The sequence below is a fragment of the Bombina bombina genome, chromosome 4 (assembly GCF_027579735.1).
Source record: "Bombina bombina isolate aBomBom1 chromosome 4, aBomBom1.pri, whole genome shotgun sequence".
Classification (NCBI taxonomy): domain Eukaryota; kingdom Metazoa; phylum Chordata; class Amphibia; order Anura; family Bombinatoridae; genus Bombina; species Bombina bombina.
In genome coordinates, this window is record NC_069502.1 from 698,293,138 (window position 1) to 698,300,693 (window position 7,556).

Here is a 7,556-nt window from a genome sequence, read left to right on the forward strand (position 1 = left end):
GCCTTCAAATGCAACTCTTGCAAAAAAATAACGTCAGGCTTTTGGCGCTTTAACATTTTAAGCACATTTTTCCTTTTAATAGGGGATGTGACACCTCCCACATTCCATGATACACACTTCAGCATTTAATATCTATAATCATAATAAAACAACAAAAATAAAAACCTACGATTTTATATTAAAAACCTTTATCTAATATAGTTACCTTCCTTCCTCTCAATCCAGAGAAGGGATCTAATCTGACTATCATTACTACATATATGCCTACCGCTCCTGGGGTTCCCCGGCGGTCGCCCATCCCGGTACTGACCAGGTCCAGCCCTGCTCCACTTCCGAGATCATACGGGATCGGGTGTTCAAGGCCGAATGGCGGTAGACCTGCAATTCAAAACATAACTTTCTCAAGATTCTGAGCTCACTCAATAGAAAAGTGGACAGAAAGATATAAAAAGGAGGGGAAAAGGACGAAAGAGAAGGAAAAACAAACAAAAAAAAAAAAAACAAGAGAGTCTCCACCCCGGCCAAACCTCCCCCCTTTCTGCAACTAAAATAAGTAATCAACAAATTATACATCTTCATTATTTCAGGTTAATGATTGAATATGGACTTCCTATCAAATCTCTATGCCTTTTTCAGAGCAATATTTTTTAGCATCTATTGCTGTATTTAAAACGGTCACATTCCCTTCTGAAAAAATTACTATTTTGGCTGGGTACCTCATATTAGCCTGGATCCCTGCCTTGATTAAGCTAGAACAGTAAGGTGCCATTATCTTCCTCTTTGAGGAGGTCTCTGCTGAGAAATCCTGGAACAGGAAGACAGGTCGCGCACCTATCTTGAACCCCTGAGTTTTCCTATAATGTTGCATAATCTGTACCTTATGTTGGAAATTTAAGTATTTAATTATCACCATTCTGGGGCGCAAGTTACCTTCTTGTGACTCCCTTGCTGGTCCTGTTCTATGTGCTCTTTCTACATGTATTTTTTCTGTCAGCTGCATTCCTAACAATTGTGGTAAGCTAACAGAAGCAAATAAAGTTAGATCTTGAAATTCGATTGACTCTGGTAGTCCAATTATACGGATGTTATTCCTACGCGACCTGTCTTCCAGGTCCTCTATTTTAGATTGCATCGTTTTTATTTTGCTCTCATAATTGACCCAATTAGTGTCATGTGCAATTTGTCTATCCTCAACCGCTGAGATTCTTTGCTCTACTTCTAATATTCTATTCGAAAAAGACCTAATCTCAGTAGAGAGAGTAGCTATCTCCTTTTTAACTGAATCGAATTGGGGTAACAGCATTTCTGCCAGTTGATTAAGTGTCAGCTGTTTTTCAGTGCCTGCTAGCTGGGGGTCCATGTTATCCTCCAAGCCTATCTCCTGTGCTGACTTGGACTTTTTGTCTCTCTTGGGGGGCATCGCAGGGGACCTGACTTTTAAGTTAGGAATATACCTTTCCATGAGGTGTGTAGTGATGTGTAGTGGTGTATTAGTGTGAAAACTTTAATTTGTGTTTTAAGGAGAAAAAAAATAAGTAAATGAATAAATTAAAAAACCGGAAGAGAAATACACCACTCTTCCGCTAATCCGGCATGGATCGGGTGCACCTTTTAACTAATGGTGCTACATGTGGAACTATAATTACACTAATACCTAAAACAAACAAAAAATATATGGTGCTCCTCCTAAGGAGCCCAAGTGAGGCTATCTGGAGCCTGTGTTATCTAAAAGAATAAGTGAAAGTGAGAAAAAAATTCTTTTTTTTTTTACAAAAAAATAAAGTGTTCAGTATATTTAGACAGGGTCTGACTGTCTCTCTGCGTGTCCTCTCCCCTGGCTAATTAAGACAAACTAAGACAAAATGGGTGCTCCCCCTTGCGTCCTTTTACAAAATATTTCTATCAATTCGTATTTCTAGGGTTTCTCTAAACAAGTTATTTATACACTCTTTAAATCTGTTATCCTATACCCTGACTCAATTGCACCTATCCAGTCAGCACAGATAACTTTCCTCTTCTACTTTCCCCTTTTCCTTATCTTGACCTGCTGGTGTTATATCTTCCTTTCTCTTTCCCCTCTCCCCTCTCTATTCTCCTCCCTCTCTCTCCTCCTCCTCGCTACCCTTCCCCTTCTCCTTTCTTACTGTCTATGGAATATCTAGACAGGAAATGTTATCCACCTTGTTAACCTATCTTAGCTCCAGGGGGCTCTTATCTACATATGCTATAAAAAGAGCCTCTTCACATCAATATTATTGCAAACAAAAGTCACATATGCAAGATATACTGTAGTGGGGGAGAGAGAAGAGAAGAGAAAAAACAAAATAAGAGAAGATAAAAACACCATAAATTTTGAGACTTGCAAGATAGAAAAAAATATCCCAGCAGTAAACATCAAATAGCAGCATAATTAATCCACTGCTTTTTATATATCATCATAATTGTTCTGGTATTTTCCTGTCAACCCAGTCCACTGTCCAATTAAGTGCTTAACTGTTTGGCCTCCCCTCATAAAATGCCAATATGAAGGTTTTCCAAAGAAAAAACAAAAACAAAACAAAACACAGTTCTCCTCCAACACAGCTTCCTGTTTTTGCTAATGGTTCCCAGGAGAGAGAGGCGAACCTGAACAGTTATACAACAACAAAAAAAAAAAAAAAAAAAAAAAAAAAGGAAAAAATAGAAATCAGGCTGTACCGACACACCAGCCAGTTCCTTGCTTCTCAGTCAGATTTCCTTTATCTTTTATGAGCATCAGCTGCCTATAAACAGGCGAAACCTCCTGTTATCTGTGTAAATGCCACTTTCTCCTCCAAAAAGATATCAACAAGGCCAATCCCAGTAGCAAGCCCCCACTCACTGTCCTCCAAATTTGCTTATTATGGTTCAGCGGGGCTTTGTCCGATTTGCTGAATGTGCCAGCAGTTCCTCATTTAAAAAAGACTTGCCACTTCTCTGCTCTGTTTGTGACTTGTTACAGTTAGTGCGCACCGCTTTCAGGGCTTACAAACTTTTACCCACTCCATGCTTTATGGCTTGATTTTTAGCAGTTTTTATTCTCCAGCTACCCCTCTACTATAATGTGCATTAGTACCCCCAAGCAGCCAGACCCATGTCTCTTCGGCCCCCTTTCAACACACTTCTTAGGCACCACTGATCTCTCCACTTTCATATGCTGACACACAGACGCTACTTTACCCGCTCTTGCAGAGGCAATGCTTGCGTGACCAGCTGCTTGTCTGCCGTCCTGCTGCCGTGTACTTTTATCCTCCGCTTGCTAGGATCCAGGCGAGACACCTCCCGTCTGTTCCTAGGCAGGTCGGGTGGACGACTGCCACATGCAGCTCCCTTTCAAAGGGGTGTTCCGGAATGGTGCGGTCCGAATGTGTGCTCTCTATTTTCTGTTGGGGGTCTTCTGCCTTCCGGCCTCAGCCTCTCTCCAGTGCGGCTGCTGGGGTTGGGGTTGTGCGTGTGACCGTGGCTATTACCAGGTAGCCCGGTAGCGGTATGGAGACTTCCGTCGCAATGTATGTGCTCCCCAAGCGGGTCTCTCACTCCCGGCAATAGGAGACTTGAAGGCGGGGTATGCTGGAACTCGGCTCTCTCTCACAGAGCCCTAGCGTGTACACCTCTTGCACGCTCCTCCCACAGGAAGTCATCACCCCGTGTTGAAGCTTAGGTTTTATTTTATTTCACAGGTAAGTTTGTATTTATTTTTAAATAGGTAGTTAGTTAATAATTGTAACTTCAATTTAGGTCTATTTTAATTATGTTAAAGTTAAGGGGTGTTAGGTTTAGGGGTTAATAATATAGTTTAATTTAGGTTGTTGCGATGTGGGGGCTGGCAGTTTAGGGTTTAATAGGTTTAGTTAGTGTTGGCGATGTTTGGGAACGGCAGTTTAGGGGTTAATAGGTTTAGTTAGTGTCTGAAATGTTTGGGAATGGTGGTTTAGGGGTAAATAGGTTTAATGTCTGCAATGTTTGGGAACGGGGGTCCAGGGGTTAATAGGTTTATTTAATGTTTGCAATGTTTGGGAACTGCGGTTTAGGGGTTAATAGGTTTAGTTAGTGTTGGCGATGTGGGTGGTGCGGTTTAGGGGTTAAAAGGTTTAGGTAGTGTTGGCAATGTGGGGGAGGGTGCAGTTTAGGGTTTAAACAGCAGTTTAGGGGTTAATAGCTTTATTAGTGATTTATTAAGTGTCGGTGATGTGGGGGTAGTGCAGTTTAAGGTTAATAGGTTTAGGTAGTGTTGACGATGTGGGGGAGTGCAGTTTAGGGGTTAATAGTTTTAGCTAGTGTCAGCAATGTCGGGTAACAGCGGTTTAGGGTTTAATAGCTTTATTAGTGATTTAGTTAGTGTCGGCGATGTAAGGGATGCGGTTTAGGGGTTAATAGGTTTAGGTAGTGTTGGCGATGTAGGGGGCAGCGGTTTAGGGGTTAATAGGTTTATTTACTGCTGGTGATGTGGGTTGCGGCGGCAGCGGTTTTAGATAACTTTGTTTCGGCAATCACCGGCAACTTTTTTTATTTCTTTATTTTATTTTAAATTTTCTTTCTTTTGACAGGAGTACAATTGTCTTTGAATGGGAGATGCAGCTCCCAATAAGAAAATAAAAGAACAAGGGAAGAAAAAAAAAAGACATTTGGTTAATTTTACCATATGTTAGGCTAATCTAAGGTCACTTATACTATATAAATGTATGTAAGTTAAACCAATCTGCAGACTTATCCGGACATTATATTTGACATGCTGTATATCACAGACAAAAAAAAAAAACAAGGCAAATAGGGAAACAAAGCAGTACAATAATAATAATAAAAAAACAACAACTCATATTCCCTTTCCCCTCCCCTACCGTCCCCCGGGGACCACCCAGACCACATAATCATAAAACTTAAAAATTGTTGTAATGGGGAAATAAATTGAATCTGGTTTGTCAGAGCCAAGTTATTTTTTTTTTTTAGCCATTTAGAAAAGTAAGCTCTATGGTATTTTTCATCTAGTAATTATTATACTGCAATTCAACTAACATTTGAAGTTTCATATTATTTACAAATTCAGATATAGTAGGGACCTCTAGAGACTTCCATTTCTTGAATATTAAATTCCGCGCTGCCAAAATGGCCATATTTATTAAAATTCGATCCCCACTCAGTACCTGTTCATCAAACAAAAGGAATATATGATTCGTGTTGAGTTCAATTATATAAATTTATTTCACCCCAATATTGTCTAATTTTTGTACACCCCCATAGGCAGTGTAAAATGTCAGCATTCTTTGCTTTGCATTTAAAGCACCTGCACTGTTGATTATTTTTAGCCCATTTATTGATTCTATCTGTGTAAGATAGTAGTTATTCAATAACTTTAATTGTGCCTCCCTCCAACTAGTTATTACTGTTGCAGTCTCAGATAAACTTATACTCTTTAATATGTCTTGAGTTTGGATATCTGGAAAATAGCTCCCCAGACTTTCCCTGATTTTATTTACATGTTTCTGTCTGAGGTTTATATATAACACTTTATACCAGTATGCAATCGATCTCATACGTGCTATATAAATTGTAATTCCTGCCTCTATCTCTTGCAATTACCACTCAAGGCCTCTCAATTGATACACTTGCATGAGATAACTCCTTGCTTGAAAATACGCATAGAAATGTTTTGAGGGAAGTAGATATTTCATTGATAACTCTTCATAAGTGAATAGAGACCGGTTATCAGATTTTATCATTTGTGAGAAATATTTTAACCCCTTCTTATACCACTCTCTAAAGACAGCATTATATAAACCTGGCATAAAATCTGGGACTCCTATAATGGCAGATAACGTGATGTGCAAAAGTCCAGAACTAATATCTTACAGTACTTCTGCCAACCTAACCGCTAGATTTAGAGTTCTGCGGCCAAAGGGGTGCGTTAGCTACGCATGTTTTTTTTCCCCCCCGCACCTTTTAAATACCGCTGGTATTTAGAGTTCACAGAAGGGCTGCGAAAAGGGAGCGTAGAGCATAATTTACCGCCACTGCAACTCTAAATACCAGGGTGCTTACAGACGCGGCCAGCTTCAAAAACGTGCTTGTGCACGATTCCCCCATTGGAAACAATGGGGCCGTTTGAGCTTGAAAAAAATCTAACACCTGCAAAAAAGCAGCGTTCAGCTCCTAACGCAGCCCCATTGTTCCTATGGGGAAACACTTCCTAAGTCTGCACCTAACACCCTAACATGTACCCCGAGTCTAAACACCACTAGCCTTACACTTATTAACCCCTAATCTGCCGCCCCCGCTATCGCTGACCCCTGCATATTATTATTAACCCCTAATCTGCCGCTCCGTACACCGCCGCAACCTACATTATCCCTATGTACCCCTAATCTGCTGCCCCTAACACCGCCGACCCCTATATTATATTTGTTAACCCCTAATCTGCCGCCCCCAACGTCGCCGCCACCTACCTACAATTATTAACCCCTAATCTGCCGACCGGACCTCACCGCTACTATAATAAAGTTATTAACCCTTAATCCGCCTCACTCCCGCCTCTATAACACTATAATAAATAGTATTAACCCCTAATCTGCCCTCCCTAACATCACCGACACCAAATTTCAAGTATTAACCCCTAATCTGCCGACCGGACCTCACCGCTACTCTAATAAATTTATTAACCCCTAAAGCTAATTCTAACCCTAACACTAACACCCCCTAAATTAAATATAATTTTTATCTAACGAAAAAAATTAACTATTATTAAATAAATTAATCCTATTTAAAGCTAAATACTTACCTATAACATAAACCCTAATATAGCTACAATATAAATTATAATTATATTGTAGCTATTTTAGGATTAATATTTATTTTACAGGTAACTTTGTATTTATTTTAACCAGGTACAATAGCTATTAAATAGTTAATAACTATTTAATAGCTACCTAGTTAAAATAATTACAAAATTACCTGTAAAATAAATCCTAACCTAAGTTACAATTAAACCTAACATTACACTATCAATAAATTAATTAAATAAAATACCTACAATTATCTACAATTACACCTAACACTACACTATCAATAAATTAATTACATACAAATACCTACAAATAAATACAAATAAATAAACTAACTAAAGTACAAAAAATAAAAAAAGAACTAAGTTACAAAAATAAAAAAATAATTTACAAACATTATAAAAATATTACAACAATTTTAAGCTAATTACACCTACTCTAAACCCCCTAATAAAATAACAAAGCCTCCCAAAATAAAAAAATGCCCTACCCTATTCTAAAATAAAAATAGAAAAGCTCTTTTACCTTACCAGCCCTTAAAAGGGCCTTTTGCGGGGCATGCCCCAAAGAATTCTGCTCTTTTGCCTGTAAAAAAAAACATACAATACCCCCCCAACATTACAACCCACCACCCACATACCCCTAATCTAACCCAAACCCCCCTTAAATAAATCTAACACTAAGCCCTTGAAGATCTCCCTACCTTATCGTCACCACGCCGGGTATCACCAATCCGTCCAGAAGAGGCTCCGAAATCTTCAT

General features: G+C 39.2%; 1 pseudogene; it reads right to left on the reverse strand.

The window, feature by feature from the left end:
- Positions 1–261: 261 nt before the first annotated feature.
- On the reverse strand, positions 262–378 carry LOC128658426 (uncharacterized; annotated as a pseudogene).
- Between the last annotated feature and the right edge of the window lie 7,178 nt (positions 379–7,556).